The sequence below is a fragment of the Danio rerio genome, chromosome 4, assembly GCF_049306965.1.
Source record: "Danio rerio strain Tuebingen ecotype United States chromosome 4, GRCz12tu, whole genome shotgun sequence".
Taxonomy (NCBI): domain Eukaryota; kingdom Metazoa; phylum Chordata; class Actinopteri; order Cypriniformes; family Danionidae; genus Danio; species Danio rerio.
Window position 1 is genome coordinate 6734952 of NC_133179.1, and position 27806 is coordinate 6762757.

The 27806-nt window shown below is 37.2% G+C and overlaps 1 protein-coding gene across 17 annotated transcripts in view; it reads right to left on the reverse strand.

Annotated features, from left to right (window-relative positions):
* Positions 1 to 27806, reverse strand: part of mdfic (MyoD family inhibitor domain containing) — a 348344-nt gene that overhangs the window by 193711 nt on the left and 126827 nt on the right. Inside the window, exon 7 of one of the 17 annotated variants that reach the window (XM_073945433.1) lies at positions 6218 to 7369. The exons of 15 other annotated variants lie outside the window; for them this stretch is intronic. The gene's annotated coding sequence lies outside the window, so the exon portion shown is untranslated. Of the gene's footprint in view, positions 1 to 6217; positions 7370 to 27806 lie in introns of those variants that run through there. One more of the 17 variants, XM_073945439.1, reaches the window with a different exon arrangement.

Genomic DNA, 27806 nt, shown 5'->3' on the forward strand with positions numbered 1-27806 from the left:
ATTACGATTAATAAACGCTAATTTTATTTTGAACTCTAGTATATCCAGTAAATAATATTTAAACTCTGCATCTCTTGAATCTTCTGTAAACAAATATTCTAATGTAAAAAGTATTTTTAATATAATGGTAAATATGTCATCTCAAGGAATCTCTGGCTCAGTTTACAATCACATCGTCAATTAAGTGCAAAGTATGGTTCAAGAATGAGTCCACCATCTTACTTGACCATGAGGCTGCAAAGTGGCTGCAGAAGAAATCAGTCTCTGACTTTATAGGCTGATTTATGTGCATCGAGTGATCGCTGTGACCCACGGAGCTTGCCTTGCGTGTAGCTGTGCATTGGTATACTTCAGCGTGCTGTTTGTATTGCTCTGTAGTAACTCTTCCGAACGCTAGCTGGCAACACGTTTTTGTTTTCTCTGTGTTGAGTTTCTTCACAGGGGTTTGGCTTTTTCTAAATGCTACCTTAAAAAAACTCACTCAGAGGCGGGAGCAGGTAGACGTGCAACAGCTTTGATCATAAAGTAAGCACAAAATATTTCCCAGTGATGGGTTGCAGCTGGAAGGGTATCAGCTGCGTAAAACATGCTGGATAAGTTGGCGGTCCGTTCTGCTGTGGCGACCCCAGATTAATAAAGAGACTTAGCCAAAAAAAATGAATGAGTGAATAAACACAAAACAGCTTCTCCACGAGACTCCACACTTGTAAACACTCGATCCAACCGGCTCTCTGCTGTCCTGCGGCTGTCCTGCGGCTCTCCGCGCCTCCCACGCGCGTCAACGCTACCAAACTGACCAATCAAAGAGCTTGCGCTAAGCATCTTCGTAACCTATAGTTACATTTTTTGAGAGGTGCATGGGTATGCAACTAAATGAGTGTTTTCAATAAAAATCTGCATAAATTAGCCTTAACAGAGTGGGGTCACGTGACTCCACACATATTAGGGAAAATAATCGATAAAATTGACCTAGGAAATTATCGATTATAGGTTCTGTATAACAATTTCGATCATTTTTTAATTATTGGCCCTACATCAATCAGTTCCAAATGCATTTTTATTCCAGCGCAGTTTATATATTAGCCCTTTTAAACCCTCGCCATGAAGCATAGCACATTTGTTCTGAAAAGCACCACCTACTAGACCAGCAAACAGACTGAATTATTTTCTTCATTAACGGCAGCGTGGCTGTAATTCCCCAATCACTGTGAGTCACAAAACGCTCCTGTATGATCCAATGGCGCAATTCAGCAATGGTTTAAAGAAGCAGTAAGCAAACAGAGGCGAGCGACGTGGCCCCTGATGAGTGAACGCTGGAATTGGTTTCACGCTCGAGCGCAGCCTTTAAGACAAAGTACCACAGGAGATAATTATAGTGTCAAGCATCCGCCAGGCCGGCCGCTGACGATTGGCCAATATTTAGCTTTAATTAAATCAAAGCACAAATGTAATTTCTCCTGAGTGATCTTTACACAGAAAGTCAACTTTAGAAAAACACAACAGAAGACTTCAAGTCCCCTCTGAAGTTTGTTTTGCGACCAAACACATCGGCCGACGTGAGTGTGAATCCAGCAACTTGATGAAATAATGAACTTTTTTGAAGTGTTCATTCACCTGAGGGGTTCGAGTGCTTTATTCTGCTACAGGCTCTTAAATTTGGGGTCTCACCATTATATGACACCTGCGCCTTTTATAACATAACGTGACACACTGTATTATAACATAATAAAATTAATTCCTTTTCCTTCGACTTAGTCCCTTATTTATTAGGGGTCGCCACAGCAGAATGTACCAGCCAACTACTCCAGCATATGTTTTACATATTGGATGCCCTTCCAACTGGAAGTACTGGGAAACATCCATATACACTTACAGTCACACATGCACTCATTCACTACGGCCAATTTTGATTACTCAATTTACCTATAGCGCATGTCTTTGAACTTTGGGGGAAACCAGAGCACCCGGAGGAAACCCACGTGAACACGGGGAGAACATCCACACAGAAATACTAACTGGCCCAGCCGGGACTCGAACCAGCAACCTTCTTGATGTGAGGCAACAGTGCTAACCACTGAGCTACTGTGCTGCCCTGCATTAATAGTAACTGACCATAGTAAAGGAGTTCTGAAAGACAAAGTGAAGACTGAAGTAATCGAAGACTGAAGTAATGACAGGAAAATTATTGTTTTAAATTGTACTGACATGCAGCCTTGGTGAAAAAAACTAAATTTATGAAATTCGTTAAACTAATGCTTCAAAATACATTACTAATTTGTTTTTACTCGTAGTATGCGCTGGCAAATGCAGGTACATAATAAATACACACTAAAATTAGATGGTTTTGTAATTAATTATATTTAATAAAGAAGTGCACCTATTTTACCCCCTTTTCAAGATTCAATTTTTTTTTTTGTGACTCCAGAGTGTGTCAGTAAAGTTTCAGCTCAAAACACCCACAGATTATTTAATATACCTTTCAGTATGATGGAATTCTGTGCTCTGAACAATATGTAGCTGTTTTTGCTGTCTGTGCCTTTAATGCTAGTTCACCCTACACACCGTTCTCATGTGCCTGTCAGAGTGTGCCTCGAACTCCAGCTGTGTCAGATAAACAGCACAGTGACGGACAAAGGAAGCAGATCTCACGTAATGTTTGTGAGGAATACTACTGTAAGAACTTTTCCAATGATTATTTGATGTATTTGTTATGGAGTTGCAACAATGAATCACACACAATGTCGTTACAATGTAATTGGGTTGTGGGTAGTGAGGTAAAGCAACAAATTACAAATACTCACATGACTGTAATTGAGTAGCTTTTCCCCCTAGTTTTAGTACTTTCTCTTCAGTACACTTTTAGCGCTGTATGGTACTTTTACCCCACTATTGTCCTTCAACCTGCAGTCAATACTTTATTTCTTGTCTATAGGGATGGCTAAAGTAGAAAAACGAGTCCTGTGATTCCTGTCCAATCAAATCGCACATGGAAAGTAAATGGAATCCAACTGAACAATTTCAAGACATGGGCGATTTATAAATGCAACAAACCTTTTGGGGGCATTAAAAATGTCCAAGAAGATGTCCAAAATCATTACACGCAAAATGAAGGATGTCGACTGTGTTATGACCAAACAGCTTTAAACAATCACTAAATGGAACTAATGAAGAATGGGCCGAACAAAAGAAGGAAGGGCTGAACTAATGAAGGAAGGATTCAAGGAAGGACTGAAATGGACAAAGGAACTAATAAAGAACGGAACAAAAAATATGAACGAACGAATAAATAAATGAAATAATGAAGGAAGAAACGGAGAAAAGAAGAAAAGACAGAACGAACAAACAATGGAAGGAAGGTTGGAAGGAACGGATGAATGTGGGAAGATCACTAAATGCACAACAGAATGTTCCGTTTACACATCCCTGCACAAGCTGCATGTACATGCGTCAGCTTTTCACAGCGTAATACTCACTACTCTTGAGTACTTTTGAAATGTCTATTTTAAGTAATATTTACAACAGATACTTTTACTCCACTTGCACTATATTTTGGTCAAGAAATGGTTCTTTTACTTGAGTTAAAGTACTATATGTACAGTTTGTGGATTTAAAAAAAAATTGTTGAGATTCCCCTGCTATTGCAGAAAAAAAAAATTGTGCACTCCTACAGTAAATGATGCATTGGACCATAAAGTTGATGAACACACTTCAGCGCATCAACACGAGCTGCTGAGAAGGCATAAATACAGCTACGTGCATATCTGCAGTAAGAGTATCCAAAAATAGACATCCTCAACAAAACACTCTCCAGAGACGGCAGGAATATTTAAAAACTATTACTTTCAGCACCGAACTAAAAGTCGTGCTATTGATTTCATTTGCTGGCATCCAACAGAAAGGCCCGTTCTTCTCCCTGCCTGCTGTTTGGGAATATGGGAATGTTTGGCTATAATCATAGAGTGGACTATTGATCTTGCTATTTTAATATGTTGTGTGAGCAGCTCTGTTTGACTGCCTTTTTTCATTAGCCGAAGGATCTCTCTGCCTTCAAGCCGGGGAATTAAAACTGCCTCTTTCTCTGTTTGGACTGCGGGATGAAGCCAGGCAAGAAAGGTCAATACAAAATTAATATGGGCATTAATATTCTTAATGCAAACCTGACGCGTGCAAAGTCTTAGTTTTGACTGAGGTCCGCACAAAGTTAGATATGATTCTCCTGAGGCGGCCCGAGGCGCAGAACACCTGCGAGCGGCGGCTGCGCATTAATTGCGACTGTCTTGTGCACATCATAAACTCGCAGCTGATGCTGATCAGAGCGCTTCGGCGATGACTGTGAATCTCCTTCATTTTAATTGATTGTAAAACAGCGGGGGGGAAAAAGTGCTTCAGCAGCGAAACCATTCGGAGGTTGCCTCTGTGTTAAGAGATTTAATTACATTTATAATATGAGAGGGGATTTGACTATGCAAATTCCTTTAAACTGAAGAGTGTTGTATGTAAACACGCCGGTCGATCATCGCCCAGGAGGGAAGCGAAGGGATGATCTGTCTGAAAAAAAAAGAGACCCTACGCAGATGCTGAGGAAAAATCATGATAAACATACCGGAGGCTTCCTGTTGGCGTCTATACTTCTTAAAGTAAGCTAATTATAATTACTATAAATTAACTTGCCTAAAGCTGAGCTCTAAACTTTCAGCATTGCTAAATGGAGACAGACATCTGCATTATGAAGCTGCTTTACTGATGGGGAATGATGAGTCTTTTATACAAATATCCGAAAAGAGAGACAACGGGTTTCTATGAAGACAACCAAAACATGCCATTTCATCTATCCATGCCATTATTTATCCATCATACCATCCATTTATTTATCCATCCAATCATTGTTCCACCCATCCATTACACTATTAATTTCATTTATCATCCCTCTATCCATTGCTATCCATGCATCTACTCATACATTGATCACACATCCATCCATCCATCCACTCATATATCCATTCATACACCCATCCATTGCTATCCAACTCATCTACCCACCTATCCGTCTATCCATCCACTCATATATTCATCAACCCACTCCTATATCTATCCATTGAGTGTCATATATCTGTCCATCAATTCTTTCTTCTATCCATCTCATCTTTTTACCCCTCCTTCCAGCACTCTATCATCAATCCATCGATACATCCACTCATATTTCCACCCATCCATCCATCGATACATCTATCCACCCATCCATCCAATAATAGATTCACCCATCTATCTCATCTATCTACCCATCCCTCTATCCATTCAACCATCCATCACAATATCCATCTCTCCTATCCATCCATCCATACAATCATAGATCCACCCATTCACCAATCTATCATCACATATATCAACCATCCATCCAATATCCATCCACTCATATACATCCATTCAATCATTGATCCGCCCATCTATCCCATCTATCTACCCATCCCTCTATCCATTCACTTACATATCCATCCACCCACTCCTATATCCATCCATAAATTAACTGTCATATATCTATTCTTCAATCCATAATTCTATCCATTTCATCCATTCATCCATCACTATCAATCCATACATTCATTCATACATCCAGTCATATCCATCCACCCATCCATCCTTCCAATCATAGATCCAACCGTCCATCACTACATCCATCGATTCATCCATCATCAATCATACATAGATCCACCCACCCATTATTTCATCTATCTATCTAATCTTTAATCCACATCCATCTCATCTATCCATCCATCCACTTATTTATTCATCCATAATTCAATTAACTCTCTTGTATATCCATCCAACCATCTATGCATCCTTCCACCCATCACTCCATCCACTTATTAGGTTTCTAATCTTAGGACTTTATCTAACAATAAAAACAGCACTAATATGTTTTCTGGGGGCTGAGCTGAAGAATTCCCATCTGTGTAGATGTACCTGCTGTTATTTATGAGGGCTCTTGTTTAGGCATGCACACCGCAGATGCTGGTAATTAATCCAGCGCGCAATTAGATATTGTTTCAATTCACAGCTGAGTGTAATTAACTTCTGGGGTCTTTCCTCTCCAAGCAAACTGGCACCGGCTTGATGCAGACAGTATAAGCTTGATTTCTAATCTCTAACTTAAGGCAAGAAGCGAAGAACTAATTTAATGTTTTCTTCCAGAAATAATCAATGTCCTTTGAAAGCGTTTAAAGCTGATTAGTTTACAGACTGTTTAATTGGCATGTTGTTTAGATCACAAGAGGACGAAGGTCACACTTGCAAGCAATCTAAAAGTGAGACGATAGTAATCAAGCAACAAATATACAGTAGGCAGAGATTGGATGTACTTGTTTTTCAGAGAGTCAAATTTTTAGTGGTGCATGTAGTTGATGTTTTCCATTTCCAGCATGAGGTTAAACTAAAAATTGTTACCAGACACTTCTGAAAGGCTACACCATTTTCCATCTAACATCAAAGCTCTATGAAGTTTTAATAATACGATTTAGGTAGCCTTGCTTTAATTTGGACATTCTTTCTTAGGTAGAAAGAAAGTCAGGTCTTCTCACATCTCTAGCCTCCAACTTTCAGCTTTTGAGTAACTTTATGGTTGCCTTCCACTAGACCTCCCTTTGGTTGGTGTTAATGGGGGCCGTTAAGGTCTTTCCAGAGTGTAGACACATGAAGCAAAGCTCCATTTATGTTGCTTAAGAGCATGTCTCTAACATTTGAGGCGAGAGCTGGAAAACGGACCACCTTTCACTCTGGCTCTGCTGGGCCGTTCTGCCATATCTTTCACCAGGGTGATGCTTCACGGGTTCGTCTTGACCTCCCCACCATTTCCAGCCATCAATCTGAGCCCAAGCCTGCTTTCTGCCTTTGTAGATGGGCACATCTTTTTAGACTAAATCCGCTCTCATTACGGTTCCTCTCAGCCGGTCAGTAAGAAGACCTCAGCTGAAAGTTGGGGAGGTAATTGAGCGGATCTTTCAGAGCCGAAGCGAAGGCTGCCTGCCCGGCTCCTATTTGCCTAGATTCAGGATGTAGTGGCCATGGCTGGGCTGTCGGCTGGACTTGATCTGAGCGTTCACATCTGGGCAGTGGGTTCGTCGCCTCATTATCAGCCGGTAGAACTGTCAGAAGTGGGGGAAAAACATGGTTGTAATGCAATCTGGTCACTGGACTTTTTCCCTCCTCTTAATGACCGGCCTTCCTCGCGCTCTCTGCCCTTCTGCTCTTCCTAGTCACGTCTGATAGACTCACACACGGCGAGGAGAACGGGCTGATTGCATAATACGATATTGATCTTCACCCGCAGGCAAGTCCCATTATCACTGATAACCACGTAGGCGAGACAAACAATCTAAAATTAAGCAGAAAAAAAAATAGAAGGGATTTCATTAATTTGCCGTGCAACCCTCTGAACATCTGTTAACTAGTTAGGCTTGGTTAATAAGCAAAATAATTAGGGTTCCGTCTTGTTTGATTCCCTCAGCTTCTCCTTCTGTATTCATATCTGGAGAGCAACGAGCGCCGCTACCCTCAGGCAGAGGAAGCAATAATATGAGCCCAGGAGAGCCATTCGCAGGCAGGGAGAGAGGAGGCATCCTGAGGAGGCTCTTCGGCTCTCCACCTGGGCGTCTGGGAGGCTAAACGGCGCAGATATCGCTTATTAAACCATCTGCCTCATGCTAATTAGATTATCGCAGATAAAGAGAAGGAGTTTTTCTTTGTACATTTTAATGAGATAATGTGTCAACCAATTGCACAGGGAAGATGGATGTAATTCGGGGACTCCGACTGCAGAAATTCAGGTGAAGTTGTGCGCACGAACAGATGCAGGTTTGAGGGTGATTAATCGAGTGTAAAAAAAAAAAACAGCTAAGGGGAATGAAAATAAAAACAGTAAATGTATCAAAGCTCTAAAAGTCTTTATTTTTTAACTACTAACATGGCTCTTTTTACTTAAAACTGACATTTAATTTGTTCTCTGAAAGTTAACTACTTTTACTTTTACATCTGTAAATGTTGGCAACCTATTAATAGTACATGACAACAGCATTTCGGCAGTTCTGATGCAAAGATTATTGTTATCTTCATTTATATATATATATATATATATATATATATATATATATATATATATATATATATATATATATATATATATATATATATATGTGTGTGTGTGTGTGTGTGTGTGTGTGTGTGTGTTCAGCCTATATTTTACAAGTATAAACAAGTTAAATATAGAAAAATAGTCATTACCATCACATAAATTGTATTAGAGATCAAAGTGTTGATATGAATTAAACAGATAATAAACAATAGGGAAATTACCTACATGTATGTCACACAAATGACATCACACAGGTTTAATCACGTTGTGTTTCAACGGCAGGATGCCAAAATCAAAAGTCCAAAAATAGAAAAACTTAATTTTACCCTACACCACACTGCCTTCAATGCCAATTGCAGACATCTTTGGCTAGCAGCCATCAGAAGAGCTGAATGGAGTGAGGACCTAATTAAAAACGCTGAACTCTGCAATTCTCATTTTATATCAGGTAAGTTGCTGAATCATACAAATGACTTGTTTTTGACTGAACAATGAAGTCAGCAAAAACGAAAGACTTAGAATGAAATGTAAACATGTACGCTCACATACCCTGCCGTACAGGTGCAGTTCACTGTCAGAATGCAGTTATTTTGCTTGTTGATGATTATGCAGACCTTGTACAATTCCATCTTCTTTCCTTGTCTTCGACTAGGCAGTACCTCGGTTTTTAGCACTACAAAGTTTTGAATTTGCCAATCATAGAACATTATTTCTTGCACATGACCACACAGAACACAATTGTAGGCATCCAAAGACTTCTCTCTTGTAAAATCATTTGGAGTTTCAATGAGATTTCAATGAGATTCAATGAGAAGTTGTATATTTCGGGTTGGATGCTTGGCCATTTTGTCTTATCCAATATCCATTGGGACGATGCTATCTCAAATGGACCTGTCAGATGAAAGCCGCTCACTTTAATGTTAATTTTGCTGAATAACTGTGCTTATCACTGGGTGACAAGCTGTTAAAATATGCTGAAAGCATTATGTAAGTAGAATATGTAATCAATATAACGTATCTCTAATACAACAACAAACTCTGCACCGCATCGCATTTCATTCCCTCATTGTAAATGCTAGTGATCCCGTTTTTTTTTTTTTTTGCAACCTCGTTGCACACGCATCCTAAATGTTTACAAACCAGTAATTCGCCTATAAATTCAGCAATTGTTGATGACTTTGGGGCTGGGAATAAAACAGTGTAAAATGTAAACCTCTTGGCCTTTTCTGTTCTATAATTATAGATCCTAAATATAGCTGTAAATTCTGACACCAAACAAGACGGGTATTGATTTAGTATTGTAGGATGGGAAGAGCACAGACATAAAACACCTGGTCTAACAAGCACCTGGCTTTCCTCTTTTTCTTTGCCATACGTGGATAAATTTCAGCTTTAAAGAGGGAAAACCGAGAGCTCTGCTAACTAATGAAGCAGAGGCTATCGATTAGGGCCGTCACAAGAGGAAGGCATAAAAGTACACATTCAATAAGGGACTTCATACCCCGTCCAGCTAGTGTAAAGGTTAAGTGCTAAGGAATATTACAAGGATCAATATGTGACTGCAACTTCACATATAGCGGGCCACGTCTTCTCAACCTTCACACAGAACAACTTGACGTACACAGAAATGAACGGTAGTCCGATGTCTGTGGATGCTAGGATAGATAGGAAGCTTGAATTACATCGCAAAATTCCAGTTCATCGCTCGCCAGTGGTTAGCGGCGTCCTGTAATAAAGCCTTCGCTGTCATCAACAACTCAGCAGTGTAAACTGGAGCTTATTAAAATTTAATAACCGTCACTTTGTCTCTGTTCACAATAAATAACAAACTCAATTTCCTCCCCGTTACGGCAAGAGAGGCTCCTTAAGCAAGACAAATGAATGGTTTGCAGCACAGACTAACAACATTAACTGGCTAATTAAACAACAATAGAGGATGCCGCGGCTCCTTGTGATAATTATGCAATGTAGTTTAATAAAAAGGTTAACTGTGCATGAGGAATACGATGTCTTTGTCTCAGCGCCAGACCATTTGGGGAGCAGAAAAAGGAAACACATTTTTCGGATTTTCCTCACTAAACAAATGAAATGTGGTGCACAGCTTCTGTTTGGTATTTTTTCACAGACGCTAGACATTAGTATCCTAGACAGCACAAAGCTCAAATGAGGTGTAAGAACATTCAAATACCAGTGAAGAGCTCTTCTAGATTCCTGAAATAAATGTTTTACTATCAATTAAAAAGGTAAAATATGAGCCTAAAATATGTATGTTTATGAAATATAACTGTTAATCATGTTAATGAAAATGTGATGGGTGGAGGACACAGATGTGTATATTGATGTTTATTTATAGAAGTGTTAATTGAACAATTGATAGTTGGGTGACCAATCAAACAAATTAAGGATGGAAAGAAACTGAATGGATGGAACAAATGAAAAAGGATGGATGATAGATGGATTTATGTATAATGGAAGGATGAAGCTTGCAAATAAATGATGGAGGGAATAATGAATGGATGGATTGATGGATATTAGGATGAACATTATAGATGGATGGATGGATGGATGGATGGATGGATGTATGACTGGATGGCTGGATGGATGATTGGATGATTGGATGGCTAGATGGATGGATGGTTGGATGGATGGATGGATGGATGGATGTATGTATGACTGGATAGATGTATGGCTGGATGGTGAAAGGTTGGATGGATGGATGGATGGATGGATGTATATGACTGGATGGATGGATGATTGGATGGCTGGATGGATGCATGGCTGGATGGATGGATGGATGGATGGATGGATGGATGGATGGATGGATAAGTGGATGAATGGCTGGATTGATGGATGGTTGGATGGATAGATGGATGGATGGATGGATGGATGGATGGATGGATGGATGGATGGATGGATGGATGGATGAATGAACCAATTAACAGATGATAGATGAAACCAAGTGACGGAATGAAGAATGGATACAAGGCTGGACGGCTGGATGGATTGATAGATGGCTGGTTGGATGGATGGCTGATTGGATGGATAGATGGACCAGTTAACAGATGGATAGATTAAACTAACTGACGGAAGGAACAACAGATGGATGGATGGATGGATGGATGGATGGATGGATGGATGGATGGATAAAATGAACAAACAAATAACGGAAGAATGATAGAGGGATGGATTGATGATCAAATAAAAAAAATCAATGATGGAAAAAGATCTGGATAAATAGATGAACGCAATTAAAGATGAATACATGGATGAATGATGGATAGATGATGATAGATGGATTTTTGCATGATGGATGGATGGATAGATGCAGCAAACAATAAATGGATCAATTAAAAGCAGATTGACTGACAGAGTGACAGATTAAATTAACAAAAAAATAAAGGATGGATAGATAAACCGGCAATGGATGATTAAATAAGAAATAGCTGGAAACAACAAACAAAGGGTGTACAGATGGAACGAATAAACAATAAAATGAATGAATGAATGGATGGATGGATGGATGGATGGATGGATGGATGAATGGATGGATGAATGGATGGACGGACTGATGGATGGACGGATGGAGGGATGGATCAAAGTAACAATATATAGCTGAGTAAAAACATGAATGGCTTGACATTAGGATGGATTATTCATTTTTGAATAGACAAACTAAAGAAGAATTGATGGATTGAACAAAAATGGATGTATGGACCAATGTATGGATCAATAAATGAATAACGGATAGATGGATGAATGATGGATGGCTCAACACACAGATATAATAAACACACAAACTACATGTGAACGATTTTGACTATAAATTACTTCACTATCCATTTGAAAAGTAACACCGGTTTCCGCATGCTATTGCTGTTCACACCGTGAATCTGCTGATGGTCTTACTATAAAGTTGTGATCTTCAGTGTTTCTTCCTAAGGCTGGTCAGGTGACCCACTGACAGCTTTCCTCCACTGGCCTGCTCTCACTGAACGCTCTGAAAATGTAATTACAGCCCCTGCTGAGAGGTATGGATAGCCATTTCAGTCAGCCACATTTCCATAAGCTAAGCCTTTAAATATTCCATTAATTGATAATGTAAATGCCCTTGAGAGGCAGACTTTAAGCTGGTAAATCACTACTGGGGCCTCCTTTCAGTGCAACACTACCGTCTCAGAGACAAAAGCTCAACTAAAACCTTCCAACAGAGCTCAGATGACCCTCTCCTACTTCTACATCCACACAACAAGTTGATTTTCACACATTTAGTCTAGCACATGGCCTATAGATTCAATGTGGATTACTGATTGTGAAACAAATATTTACGGGAACAGCAGCTGTGGTTGGATGAAGTTCACAGTGGTCTCATTTTATTTGTAGCATTGTGAGCTATGACATTTCTCTGACTTTAGCAATGTAAATTACTAGAAAAGTTAATATATGGCTCGTTTCCACTGACTGGTACAGTACAATACGGTTCAGGTCGGTACAGGTCACCTTTATCAGGCTTGCATTTCCACTACTAAGGGTAACCTTTTAGTGGACGCGATGTATGACAAAGTTTCAATCGCATCCAATAAAGCCTTAACGGTGGCTTTCATATCATATGAGAAGCACTTCTCACAAAACAGATGCTTTATACACAAAGACTTGTGAATAAATGTTTATTACTAACTTTTCAATGAACAAGATTTAATTACAACTGCAGATCAATGACAAAATAGCTTACTGTAACGTCTGTAATTATATTAAATAAATAAATAAATAAATAAATAAACGAACATATATGAACACATACAGCCCCTAACAGTCTCCGATATCTTACTAATTACAGAAGAACTACACACAGCAGACATTTAGTGCTTATATAGGTTAAAAAAACAACAGGAAATATAGCCCACAATATAGTCCACAGTCAGAGCAGACCTCTCATCTGTGTCTGTAATCTTCAGCAGCACATGTAGTCTCTGTTAGAGAGCAATTCCATCTTTCTAAGTTCATAATAATCTAAAAGGTGAAGATAATAGTTAAACAAGACAGTGCATTCACGTTTGCTATTTTCCCGGCTTCTCTTTTTTTCCGCGCTTCACTTTCGCATTTCTCCTTTTCTGTCTGAATGTGTCAATATCGCGCTTGTCAGCTTCTCACAGTATCGGGTTTCAAAAGCACATCAATAATCAGGCGCACAATATTATCATCAGCTCAAGAAGTTTGTTATTTCAGATATAGATGAGCGGCGAGCGAAAGGAAGAAATCGAAACTGCTCGCGCTTCAGACTGGCTTGTAAAAAACTATGGAGCACAGGGTAAATCTTCTCTTCTTTTTGGCTTTGTGGCTGTTTATCAAGACGACGACAAGGTTTGTTTGAGCCCGTGCCAACCATGGCTCGTTATTTACGTATATATAACTCCGCTGTAATCTCTCGCTGTGTATTTCAAACATGACGGCTCTATTGTTTTCATTCTGGCTTGTTGCGTAAGCGAATGACGCATCTCTGTAAACCAATAGCGTTCAGCTGCGCGTCTAGCTCCGCCTTTTGGTGCCCTTTCTCCTGTTTGGTACCCTTTCGAAACGGTGCCAACAAAGTGGTATGGTACGGTTCGGTACGCCTTTTGACAGTGGAAACATACCAAACCAAACCGTACAGTACCACTAAGTGGAAACAGGCCATTACAGTAATTAATCGTTTATACTAGGAAAACCTACTGTGAACAAGGATCCAGATTCTTTCTGTAGCATTTTCACAGATTTTCAGATCACAGCCATTTTTACAGTTTGTTTGAGCTACAGTAAACTTGGATTAAAAGGATTTTTTCAAATGAAAACCGTCTATTGTCACTTTAGTTTTGCTAACCAGTCTTTCGTTTTTGGGAAGGCTTTTTAAAAATCTGAGACACAGACGAAAGTGATCTTAACAAACGTTTATCATGCATATATGAGCATCACAGCTTAATGCGACTGGAGCATCCAAAGCTTTTTATAATGCTCTGAAAAAAATAAGAGGAAAAAGATGAATATATGCTCAGTATAATTTAAAACCTAGCAAACTGGACTGCTTAGAAATGCGCGTGTGCATATTCCAACCACAGAGTGTTTATTAATTGAAATAAAAACCCTCTGGAGAAGTCAAAAACAACCACGGGATCAATAATGTATGGCTGCGCATTGTGCACACGATGCGGCGGTTAATTATTCAGTAAACGAACTGACATACAAGTCCATTAGTGTTTTTTAAACACAAAATTACTGTGCAGAAGCGCGGCTTGCTTTCATTTTTCCATGGCTTGCGAGCCTAAAGAATTCATGATAGAAAAATATTTATCTCGTTTTAAAAGGCGGAGGATGCAAATCTCCGATGATGAACCATAATGGATGATGTCTTTTCAAAAATAAATGCGCTGTTAGGAACATTCCCTCTGCAGCCGTTTGAGAGGCTTTTGTCATGAATTTGTGATGAACTGTTGGTTGACAAATAGAAAAACATGAATATTGTAGGCATTTACACCGATTTACTTACAAGTTGACACATTTAATATGCTCACTAAAAGCTAACAGGTCTAAATGACTTTTCCTGGCGCTGAGTGCAGAGATGCATTTTGTATGCAGGAGTGATTTTGCAAACAGTCTCGTTAAGAGATGCATGTCTGCGCTTGTTTAACAGCATCTGTGCATAAAAATGACGGTAAAAAGCAGAATATCACCTTGTTCAGCACACGGTCACACACTACAACGCTCATGCACATGCAGCAACATAAAACTGCCACAGTTAACAAAAATGACTTCAATACATGTCAATAGATTAAATAAATGACATAAATAATACACTGATTATTCTCAGTTGTGTATAATGTCAAACAAAAGACATATCCATTTAGTGTCCGTATCAAATTCCTTTAAGTGAAAGTAAAATGTCAAAATAAGTCTGAAACAATTATCAATCTGCATAATAATGGAAATATTTACATAAAATTACACATACACGAATATAAACATATTCTTAGACATACTTATTAAAATTAATTACAAAATAAATACTGCACTTTTCAAAATTATTAAACGTGTTTAGACACTTATAAAGCTGCAAGGCAGAGCGAATGCCAATGTTTATCAGAAGCTCCTTCCATGTTGCTGAATCTGCATGATTGACTGTTGAAACCTTCAGAACTTTTAGCTGTAATATTCCCTTGTGCTCCAAAATTGCTGTCCACTAGATTTGATCACAGTTTACCACATAATAAAGGGTTTTTGTTAAAGTGCTTTTGCATAGTAAAGCCACAACTAAACAGACCCCCTAGATTTCACAATTATTTTGTGATATTTTTTGCAATAAAAATGACTTTGTGGTAGTAATTCCCAAAAAATGTGCAGACAAATTTGATTAAAAAATATATATTTATATATATATATATATACACACACACACACACACACACACACACACACACACACACACACACACACACACACACACACACACACACACACACACACACACACACACACACACACGCATATAAAAACTGATATGTATTATTTACCATATTAGGCACCTATGTTAGGTGTGCAATCTGGCACAATGACAATAACAAAAATCATAAAAATAAAGCTTCTTTACTTTGGTCTCTTTTTAAGACAAGTTCTAAAACAGATCTAAAATGATAGGGATTAAGCCAGAGGAAGTTTGTATAACTCTTATTTTTATCCACTATCTTACTTTCTCTCAAATTTCACTTCCCGGAGCATCTGACATCATGACACGCATAGGGTTGCATATGCGTTAGGGCTACCGTAATACAACCAAAAACACGAAGTGCTGTAAAACTAGTCAACGGCAGGGAAGCGTTTTCTTTCGTTGACTGCAGGCGAGAGTTAAACGAAATCTGGTATCGATTTCACAGCATCATAATACCAGCCATAGATGTAAAGCACAAATAATCTCCTTCAATTTGGTCACAGCCAGCGGCTGTCATTCATGAAGCAATCTCCATCATTGTAAGCCGCTTGCTGTTCTGTGTTCTATTGCTCAGTGTGTTAAATGTTTGCTCCCACTTTTTTTGTAGTGTGAAGCACGTCAAACCCCAAATTGCACAACAGGATGTCTAATTGAGTCTTTGCAGTACCTAAACCTAAACTAATGTAATATAATGATTGTGAGGGCGCAGGTGAGATGCAATCGAGATGAAATTTATCATGTGCACTGTGTACGCAACGTCTATAAGTCATGTAAAACAATTAATGGCAAACTGAAATAAGTATGATTATAAGTCGATTATATGGTTAGGAATGGAATGTTTTATGAGATTATTAAAAAAATTTTTGCAGATATTTTGCGTTTAATAAAGAATTTTGCAGGATCGCAAAAAAATTGTGACTTTTTGGGTTGGATTCAGCAATTGCAAAATTGCAAAAAACTAAGCGGTTTGACTAACATTTAATTACATTTTTGATAATGTAATGAATCTGTGTATAAAAGAAACACGCAAACAATACATATCCTGTGTATTCATATAAGAATGTGTTATTGATTTATTTTTAATACTAAACATGTACAGTACAGTAATGTTTGAAGTAAATCCAAAAAGTTTGTCTTGAGACACAAACTGGTGTTGTTCAACAGTTTCAGGACAACATTGATGAAAGGTGATGATCCACATCATATGTTATGTCTTCGGTTCTTATTATATGACCCAAAAGATATCCATTTGTTACTAGTAAACATCAAGTCCTTTGATCATGTGATAGCTGTGTCTACACATTAATGATTGATTTCCCACACACCCCTGGAGGTATGCTCAAAATACTCTTTCCATCGCCTTGTCTATCCCACAAACATGTCGCCTTGTTACACAAACTGACAGGAGTCAAAAGAAAAAAAGGCGAGACGGTAAACAGCTACACGAGTGCGGGAGCGAGCGTTGCTTTCAGAAGATCACACAGCTGAAATTGCACCTGACATTTCAAAAGACGAAAAAAGTTACGCGTGCGCACGCTCCGCTGACAGAGTTTCTCCCCCGTTGCCCTCTCTGGGGTGTTTCTTTATTAATGAGCAGCACACATAAAACGCAACAGTATGACTGAGGGTGTCACTCATCAAAAAAAAAAAAAAAAAAACTCCATTCACAGCCGTCTTCTTGCATGGAGAAGAGTGGGGCTTTTTTTTTTACAAGGACTAGAGACAATCGCTGATTGCCCGGTCTTTCAGATGACCAGACCTTCAAGCTTCATTTTTTCAGACACTGTATTAATATTGTATGCAAAGCGAAGCTAGTTTTTGCCAGCACAAGGAAGGAGTATAGGAGCTGTGGATATAGAGAAGAGGAGTTCTCCCTCAAAGACGGTGGATATATTACTCTATGGATATATATGTGTGTGTTTTTGTGTGTGTGTGTGTGTGCAGGGAACAGTGAAATGCTTGAGTGAGTGACACTTTTTTTTTTTATAAATAACTGTTATATTATTCCGCTAACGCAAGACGTCAACCTCTGGATGTTGATTTTTTCGCCCTGCTCGAGATGTGAATGCACTAATTTCCTTTCCTTGCAAGAAAACCTTCCCGAAATAGGATCACACTCTGCATTTAATTGTGTGTATAATCAAAGAAGTGGAGCACGACAGAAGTTTTGGTGTGCACAGCAGAGGCGGCCCATGTTTCTCATAGCTGTGGGGCTAATAGGGTGTGCTGGGTGCTGGTGGGGGGAGTGCGAGTCTGGCAGGGACAGGTTTGATGTGGAGCTGTCACTGATGGAGAAGGTAGCTGAGCATGTCCAAAACACCAAACACAGACCTCTGCTCCTCCTCTGCTCCACAAAAACAGAATACAGGAACACAGTTGTTTGAATAATAAATACTTGTGGCACTCGAGTGGCAGGGTGCCTGCAGAGACGCGCGCCCAGAAAACGATGTTGATGTGTGGGGAAAGCCGGCGCCCGACATATGTTGCCATGAATAAGGTATACTGGAGACATCAATGCGGCTTCCGGATTTCCAGGTTGCAGGAGTTTCTCTCTGGCGTAAATTGACACATCCTGAGAGGGAATAAACTTTTGGAGGAAAGCAGCGTCCTTCGGAAAGAGAGAAAAAAAAAAAATTGCCACAATTCATTTTCCCCCCCGAGTTGCTGACCAAGTGTGTGCAACTTTCTCTGCCGGTTTCCTTGGGCAATGAGATCTTGTTACCTCTTTAAAAACCCCAACTGGAAAAAAGAAAAACAGTCTCTAGCTGGTCATTAGCTGGACTGTGCTAGCTGATATGGCCGAGGTGACCTGCTGGACCACTGGATATTAAAATTCTAGCAGATCGGGATGGACTGATCATTGGTTTCATGTTATGGTTTGCATGTCAAAGTCCATGCTATTTGATCCAAATCAATTCAAATTAAAAACTCTTGATCTTAGTGTCATCACGATACTGGAATTTTGGTACCTTTCAATACTGAAATTTTAATTACGTCAATTTTCTTGCTTTATTAACAGGGGTGAAGAATAGTGAACTGATGACCTTCACAGCCAATCACAGTCATTTCTGTTGAGCATGTGAACACAATAGATAATCAGCGATGTTAAAGTGCTCAACAGTGCTTAAATGGATGTTTTTAACATTTCAGTACTGATTAGAACCGAAATTCCAGTATTGTGAAAACACTAGTAGATATACAGTATTAATAAACAATAATACATTACAAAGAAATGAAAAATAAACAAATAATAGACTTAATAATAGACAGTAACCCTCTCAACAAAAAATAAACAAAAAAGGTAAACCATCCAAGTAGCTTAACTACATTTCTCAGTAGTGTGGCGGTCGCTTTCTAAATCAAATAGCTTTTCAATAGAAGCTATTATTTTAAGCTAGAAGCGCAGCAGTGCACACACAAGCCACATTTACAGATCACGGATCATTAAGTGATGCTACCGCCATTCACGGAGCTGTGAATAAAAGTAAATATGATAGTGAGAATGGCGAATTCTTCTTCTTCGTGTTTTATATGAGATTAACCAGATACTGCTCAAGTAATGAAATATAATTATCGGCTAATACCGATCTCCGGGCGATTGATTGAAGCATTCCTAGTATTTTTTCCAGGGTTTGGTCAAGGTGAACGTACTGCTATTAGAGTCTGTAATGCAACACACAAGCATTGTGTAGCACATAGGAAAGGATTCAGCAAAAATGACCAGAAAATGCTGTATTATGCACGCCAGGCCAGTAGTGGGCAATGCCACTAAAGCCCTGCTCACACTGTGAGATTTCAGCCATGATTTGTCATCTCAGACAAATGAGGGAAATACTAAAAGATTCCTGAAATCCTAGGCTAAAATCTGTGGTCTTTGATCATTGGTTTGACATGGTTAATCAGAATTTCCCTCCAATGCAATCAGATTTGATTTTGATTTTGATTTTGAGCGTCAATCCAGGAACCGATAGAAGTGCAGAATCTGATGACGCAATCCATGCGACAATTCAAATGACCCCACGGATATGTCAAAACAGTTTCTTTCTTTCTGGTTTTATTATTGAGACACGCCGTGTGCAAAACAGTCGCTACAGCTTTTTTACATTTGCTGTGAGGAATCATTTTAGAACGCGGGACAGTGAAAGTGTCATGGGTAAATGATGTCAAGCTCCGGGGTTTCTTCCGTGTTTGTTGCGTCTTCATTGCCGTTCAGTCTGACATTATGAGGACTGAGATCTTACAGTGTGACCTGAGAGCCATTTTCATGCAGTTTGACAAGCTACAATTGTTCAGGATTATAAAAAAATATTAAACAAAACGCACAGTGTGAGTCGCCGACATCCCAAGTTGAGAAAAGTCCTTTCCGGGGGATACAAAGTTGCGGGAGAGTATCTGAGTAGGGGCGTGTGGGCGCGAGACGTACCTGAAGAGCAGTGGGTGTGAGTTGTGCACGACGTACCTGAAGAGCGGTGAGGGTGAGTTGCGTGTGACGTACCTGAAGAGCTGGGAGGGATGCAGTGGAGAGGGGGGTGTGACGTATTTAAGGACGGGTGGTTTCCGGGAGATTATCATTCATTTGCGGGCATCCGGGATGTCCAGTAAACAACTGAAACTGCCAGAGCTCTACTTGCTATGAGTACTTTTCCAACTGTTGGAAATTTTTATAAGACACAAAACACTCAATGTGAATGTAAAACGCGTGCTCAGCACCTTACTATCCACTACCATGCTTCCAGTGACAACAGTAAAAAAAAATGCTCAGCTCAGGAAAAAAAACCCTTTGGTGGACACGCGCCCTGAAGAAGCGCTACACATTCATGTCTCTTGTCAATCAGTGTCATTTTTGGTTGTCAAGTACTCACATATAGCCTAAAATTGTAATATGCATTACAGTACATTCCCAAAATCGTAGTTTACACTGAAAATAATGGTATGATTGCCAAAGACAGACCTGTAACTTTTGCCAAAATGTATAAATTCGTTTAGTTTAAACATGCTCTTAATGTGTTAATCTTTCTACAGTCTTGCAAACATTTAACATTAAAATATTAAAATAAGATCCTCATAGAATCCCTATAGTTGAGCCTGTGTTATTAGTGAATATTACTTCAGCTTCCACAATCCCGGACAAAAAGTCTCTTTAAAAAAAGTGTCAGGATTGGACATAGTGAACTCACATTCAGGATCTGTCTTCTCTCAGCTTTTCACACTGAATATTCTGTTTCACTCTGAAATATGACACATTATGGAAGTAAAACAGGTTGCAAATGTCATTTTTGACTTCAACTATGTTCCAGCACACAGCCTGACCACCTTAACTTAGTCTAACTTAGTTTTCCAACTAGGGAGTCCACTTTAAAGTGAGAAAAATAGATCAGCGAGCACACATGCAGATTCGGATGGCAGAACATTACATCAACTTTAAGACAGCCATGTTTTATAATATCTCGAGCAATGGTGTCATTTAAGTCATCGATGAGCCAATCCTGTGCCAATATCTCACACACAGCAGCAACATAATAAATATATAAATATTAATAAGCAAATACTATATTTTATGTCTATTTATTATTATTATTATTATTATTATTATTATTATTATTATTATTATTATTATTATTAATATATTATTAATATATTATAATATTAGTAGTATAGTACTGGTAGTATATTAATTGTTTATGTCTTTTGGATCTATTTATTTATACCAATAATAATAATAATAATAATAATTATTATTATTATTATTATAATGTTGAAAAAATAAGTTCAGCTCAGGTGAGGGGAGGTTTATCTTCAATGTTTAACATATTAGCAATTTATTGGATACAAATCAATAATTTGATTCACAGAAATCTGTTATCCTCAATGTAATGCAAGAGTTACATTCAAGGGCGCGCAACCCTTTTCATTTTCTGACTTCAACTTATATAGGCAGCTGATATTAACAGGTGGAGTTTAGTGGAATTCATCACTTGTCAATCATTCTCCAGTCCTCCATTGGCCGCACCCATACATACATCCTCCTTTTCTATGAATTCTCTGCACAACATTAAAAACATAAGACATTCTCAGCACATATTATGTGCTCACGTTTAACACATTTAGCTGCAGAGCTCATGTTAATTTTAGACAATCAGGCCTTTGCATTTCTATCAGCTTCATCTACTTCTGCAAAAAATGCTTCATTAGTATGAAATGCATATAACACTCAACAGAAGTTTAGTTAATATATCACCTTTAAGAAATACAAATACAATTGTTTCATGAAAAGAAAAGGGACAAAAATTTGTAAAAAAATCCCTTTGTAATTTATTTTTCTAATAATAATAGTAATAATAACAACAACAACAACTACTACAAACAATACTATTTATTTTTTCATTTATAAAATTATAATAATGTATTCATGTCTTTTGCCTCTGTTCTGCTTTTCAAACTGAATATTCTGCTTTAAAGTGGGGTGCAATTCTGACTTCAACCACGTTACAGCACACAGTCTGACTCCTTTAACTGAATATAACTTAGTTTTTCAACAACGGTGTCCACACTAAAAAGTAAAAAATCCAGATACCGTAGAGGTTTCATCTACTTTAGGACAGCCAGGCCTTTTGGCGGCACCAGCAATGAAGCCATTTTTACTAGTCGATGTGTCCATCCGTCGCCAATATCTCACACGCGGTTACGCTAACGCACCAAACATGACAGAAAATCATTAGCCACCATTGGCTGTTAACTGTCACATGAATGATTGAAGAAGCAGTGAAGCGTTCAGTTTTGTGTGGCAGTTAAACATCCGCCGAGACTCATGATGAGGCATCTTAGAGGAAAACCACCATCATCCTTGTACATGAAGAAGCAAAACCAGTCCAGATCTGACACTGGGGTCAATCCAGCCATATGGTGTGTGATTTATACCAAAGAAACTCTAAATGCCAGCTGATAGTGCAGGGATACAAGGTCTTCCTGCTGGACACAAAGAGAAAGTCAACACTTTGAGGGTACAAAAAGGGGAAACTGTAACGTCACTTCATTTCAGTAATCCTGGTCCCATGGTGGTTTAAAGAGAGAGGATTTGCCTTGTAGACTATTGGATGAGTGCATACTTGAGACAAGAGTCTCTCTGACATCTGACACAAAAGGTTGGCTGTTTTTTATTTTATTTTAAAAAGTGTATTGTATGTAAATGCATTTTGTATATTAAAAATATTACACCATTTTGGTTAATTAACTGGTAATTATACGTACACTGTAAATATATAGTGGTGGAGTTGCATAACATCTGTTGTATAATTATAGATAATGAATGTAATTAACCAATTTGATTGCATATATAACCTGAATTGCAAAAAAATGAAAGAAAAATAATGGTATGTACCCATTTAGTCGTATGCATTAACTGAAAATACTCAACCTAATTACAACTGGACCTGCAATTAGAGGGAAACAATGTTAGTATTAACTCTACTGCATTGGTATTAGCTCCACTGTAAAAGATCAGGGTGTTATACAAGACAGCAACTTAACTTTTAAAAAACATATCTGCCCTGTCACAAAAACCGCCCTCTTTCATCTGAGAAATATCGCTAAGTTACGAAGTATGCAATCCATCCCAGATGCAAAAAAGCTAGTTCATGCTTTTATGACGTCTAGGCTGGATTACTGTAATGCTCTGTTTGCTGTTTGTCCAGCATTCTCTATTAATATACTTCAGTTTCTGCAAAATCCAGCAGCCAGAGTTCTCACCAGGTCTAGAGAATATGATCATATCACTGCGACTTTAACCTCCTTACACTGGCGGCCTGTTATGTCCCGTATTGATTATAAAATATTGCTTCTTACCTATAAAGCTTTAAATAATCTAGCTCCTGTTTATCTAACCAAACTTCTGTCTTGCTACAATCCAACCTGCTCTCTAAGACCTCAAAATTATTTTCTGGTAATACCCAGAATAGCAAAGTCTACTAAAGGAGGTCGAGCTTCTCATTTATGGCTCCTAAACTCTGGAATAGCCTTCCTGATAATGTCAGAGGCTCAGACACACACGCACAGTTCAACACTATAGATTAAAGACCTTTCTTTTGAGTAAAGCATACACAAAGTGCATCATCCATGCAGGTAAGTGGGCTTGACAAACCACCTGTAGGACACACTACTCCTGTCTTAATTCACTACACATTTGGCTAGAAATAAATATATGCTTTTTATGTTTGTTTATATAAATTCTATTTTCATATATAGCACTTTATTTTCACGTTGACATTAAATATATCTTGTTCAATACATTTTGAACAGCATCTACGCTAATTATTCTGTTTGTTCTCTATTTCCACTTGGGGATACTCATTCCGAGGCCTCTAGAGATTGTGCAGCGCCACTGATGGGATCCTTCTAGGACAACACAAATGAAGAGAGGATGCCAACCAGGGCACATCCACTTACAGTAATACACTTCAATAAATACAGACATCACCTATATGCTATAAAACTGCAGGCTAACTATGTTTATATATGATACCTTATAATTGATTGTAACTTTGATTGTAATAATGTGCACCTTTCATTAATCACTTTTGGATCAGCAAGGTAGTGAAGATCACTGTTTTTTTAAGGAAATCAGATCTAAAAAGTGGCGAATTTGTAATGGCATGATTGTAATAGCATCAAAATGAAGTCTGTGTGCGTTTACCCTTTTTTGTTATAATGGCATGACAGTTCGTCAGAAGCGATTGAGCTGGCTTACTGAAAATTAAAAGCTCATGCGAATAAACCCAATTCTCTCCACCCAACAGGAAAACCACCATCATGCGTGTGCAAAAAAGTGGGGAAGAGCAAAAACCAGTCCAGATCTGACACTGGGGTCAATCCAGCCATATGGTGTGTGTGACTTCTACCAAAGAAACTCTAAATGCCAGCTGATAGTGCCGGGATACAAGGTGTGCTTGCCGGACACAAAGAGAAAGTCAACACTTTGAGGGTTACAAAGGGGAAACGGTACAAGTTCCATCTCCAATCGCAATCCTCCAAAGAGGATTTGCCTAGCAGACCATTGGACGAGCGCATACTTGAGGAAAGAGTCTCTCTGACATTACTCTCCATGTGCGAGTCTCTATACAGTAATGAAAGGCCGTTTCCAGGCTTTTCTCCATTCTGAACCGTGTAGAGAATCTCCACTGAGCTCCCCTGAGCCCTATCAGCTCCTCCAGAGAGAGAAACAGAGGAAAAGACACACACACACACACACATATATATAGATAGATAGAGAGAGTACGGGTGTAGTCCTCCAGGGATTGACCGGTCTGTCTGCGCTCACTGAATACCGACGCTGTTATTCCGGCTGCCTCTTCGTGTTCATTAAGGTCATTACTGGAAAATGTTTTTTTCTTGGGGTTTTCAAAGTGGGAAAAGCGCGAGTTGGAAAGCTAGAAAATCGTCAAATTACAAATTGAGCCGGCACCTCAATTATTTGCTTCATTTGATAATAACGTGTGGTTAATTATTCAAAGAGGTTAATTAAAAAAATGAGCTTGATGAAACTGGAATGTAAAAAAAAGCACGGAGGGGCTGCTAATGTTTCCCTCCCGCTTGTGTCCGACTCATGTGAGTGTCTGGGCTAAATATTTTTGACAATTGAAGACTAATTAATATAAACATTAAGAAATATTGAATCAACACTCATAAGTTCACTCTGTCATGTGCTTCGGGTGCTATATAGGTTCAGCGTGGCATGCACAGGCATGTTATTTTACTCTCGTGTATATTAACATTTATGAAGAGCTGCAGATCTTGTTCTACTGTTAATGAAATTGTTGTATTTCAAACTGATATTTTAATTTGACAATGTATTACATTAATGTTAATTATTATCATTGTTATTAATGTGTTTATTATCACTAATGATCATTTTGGCAGTGATGATAATAAACGAAACAAATTATGTATAAACTAACAATTAATTTAATAAATTAATTACTTGATTAAGTATGCTGTCTTTTTGGGTGTGTAATTAATCTTAATAAATGAATAAAAATCAATAAATAATTAATAAAAAAATATATGGAACCCCTAACAAGTTACAATGTATAATAATAATAATAATAATAATAATAATGATGATGATGATGATGATGATGATGATGATGATAATAATGATAATAATAATAATAATAATAATAATAATAATAATAAACATACCTTAAGTACATACTGAATTATTATTAATTATTATTATTATTATTTTTATGCAGATACTTAAACAAATGGGCACAAAATACATGAATAATAATAGTAATAATTATTATTATTATTATGATTGTTGTTGTTGTTAGTATTATTAAATTATTTTAGAATAAACAATATTAATATTAATTGCAAATAAATAAATTAACAATAATAAACAGAGTTAAAATACATAAAGTTATTATTATTATTATTATTATTATTATTATTATCATTACTATTAATATTAAGGTTGTTATTATTACTAATGTTGTTGTTGTTATTATTATTATTATTTATAACTTAATAATAATTGCAATTAAATTAATTTATTGGATTTTACCGCTTTTTAATTGCATCAAGTGATGAGTAGTATCATTACATCCATTTAAGAATGATGATAAAAATTGCCTCATCCAATAAAATGTCCAATACAGATTGATGCACTCCATAAGTGTGCATTTCTACCATCTAAAAAAACAGACACTGATGTAAGTGCTGTAAAGTAAACGCTGTGTTGTTATTGGTGTGTTAGTGTGAATGCCAGTGACAAACAGGGAGGTAAAAAAAAAACAACTCAGTCCCACTGGAGTGTTGACGTGAGCCCTACGGGCCATTATAATGGGACCCGGAGCGATCCTTCAACTTGTTTTATTTACTCCGAGCGCCGTGTCCGTCTCGCTGATGTGTCTGCAAGAGCTGGGGAAATAAAGCTGTTCCTCTTTTTATGGCTGCCGGTACCGTTTACGGCTGATGTGTCCTAACCGCCAGCCGATGCTATTTATCTGCCTGCAGACGTCCAGCCATTCCCCTGTGCAGTATTTCACCTCCAAAGCCCATTGCTCAACTCCAGTGTGTGCACATGAGTGTGTGTTTGGGCTTTGCATGCTGAATTTCTGCACATCTGAACAGAATTTTTTAGATGATCGCTGGATGATAGGAAGGTTAACAGATTGAAAATGCTTAATAAAAGGTGGGAAAAAGTGTCTGGCGGTAACTAAAGTGAAGTATTAAACTTGAGATTATTCGCTTTATTTACTGATAATTGTTATAAGCTAATAATAATATTAATAATTATCATAATAATATTATTTATTATTATTATTATTATTGTTATTATTATACTGAATAAGGTAATTATATAATTATAATTATCTAAAATAAAATTAAAATAAAATTATTCATTTTTAAAAATATTTATATTTTTTAACCAAATTAAGACATGTTAATCAAGATACTTTAAATATAAACAAATTAAATATAAAATAAATTCAAATAAATACAAATAAATAAATACATAAATAATGACAATAATAATTAACTAAAAGCCATGCTTTATAATTGCATGCATATCATAATCATAATGCAATATTTAGTTATATCAACCACCTAGAAAAGTTTCACACACAATTATTATTATTATTATTATTATTATTATTATTATTATAATCATCATTATCTATATTATTATCTGCATTACTATCATTTAATATTATTAATAATAATGTATTATTATCATTTTATTATTAATTTATTATTATCATTATCTTTATTATTTTATTGTTGTTATTATTGGTATTAATTTAACATTGTTATTATTATTATTATTATTATTATTATTATTGTTGTTGTTTTAAGTTAATATTATTATTATTATTATTAATTTAACATTGTAGTTATTGTTATTATTATTATTATTATTATTACTATTATTAATAATTACAATATTATTAATTTATTTTTGATTATTATTGTTATCAATTATTATTATTATTATTATTATTATTATTAAGAGTAATAATATTATTAGTATTATTGTTATTAATATTATTATCAGGTTTTTTGTGTGCAGAATATTAGGCCAGGTTTTATTCTGATAAATTACTAAGATACGGTACAAATATATATATATATATATATATATATATATATATATATATATATATATATATATATATATATATATATATATATATATATATATATATATATATATATATATATATATAT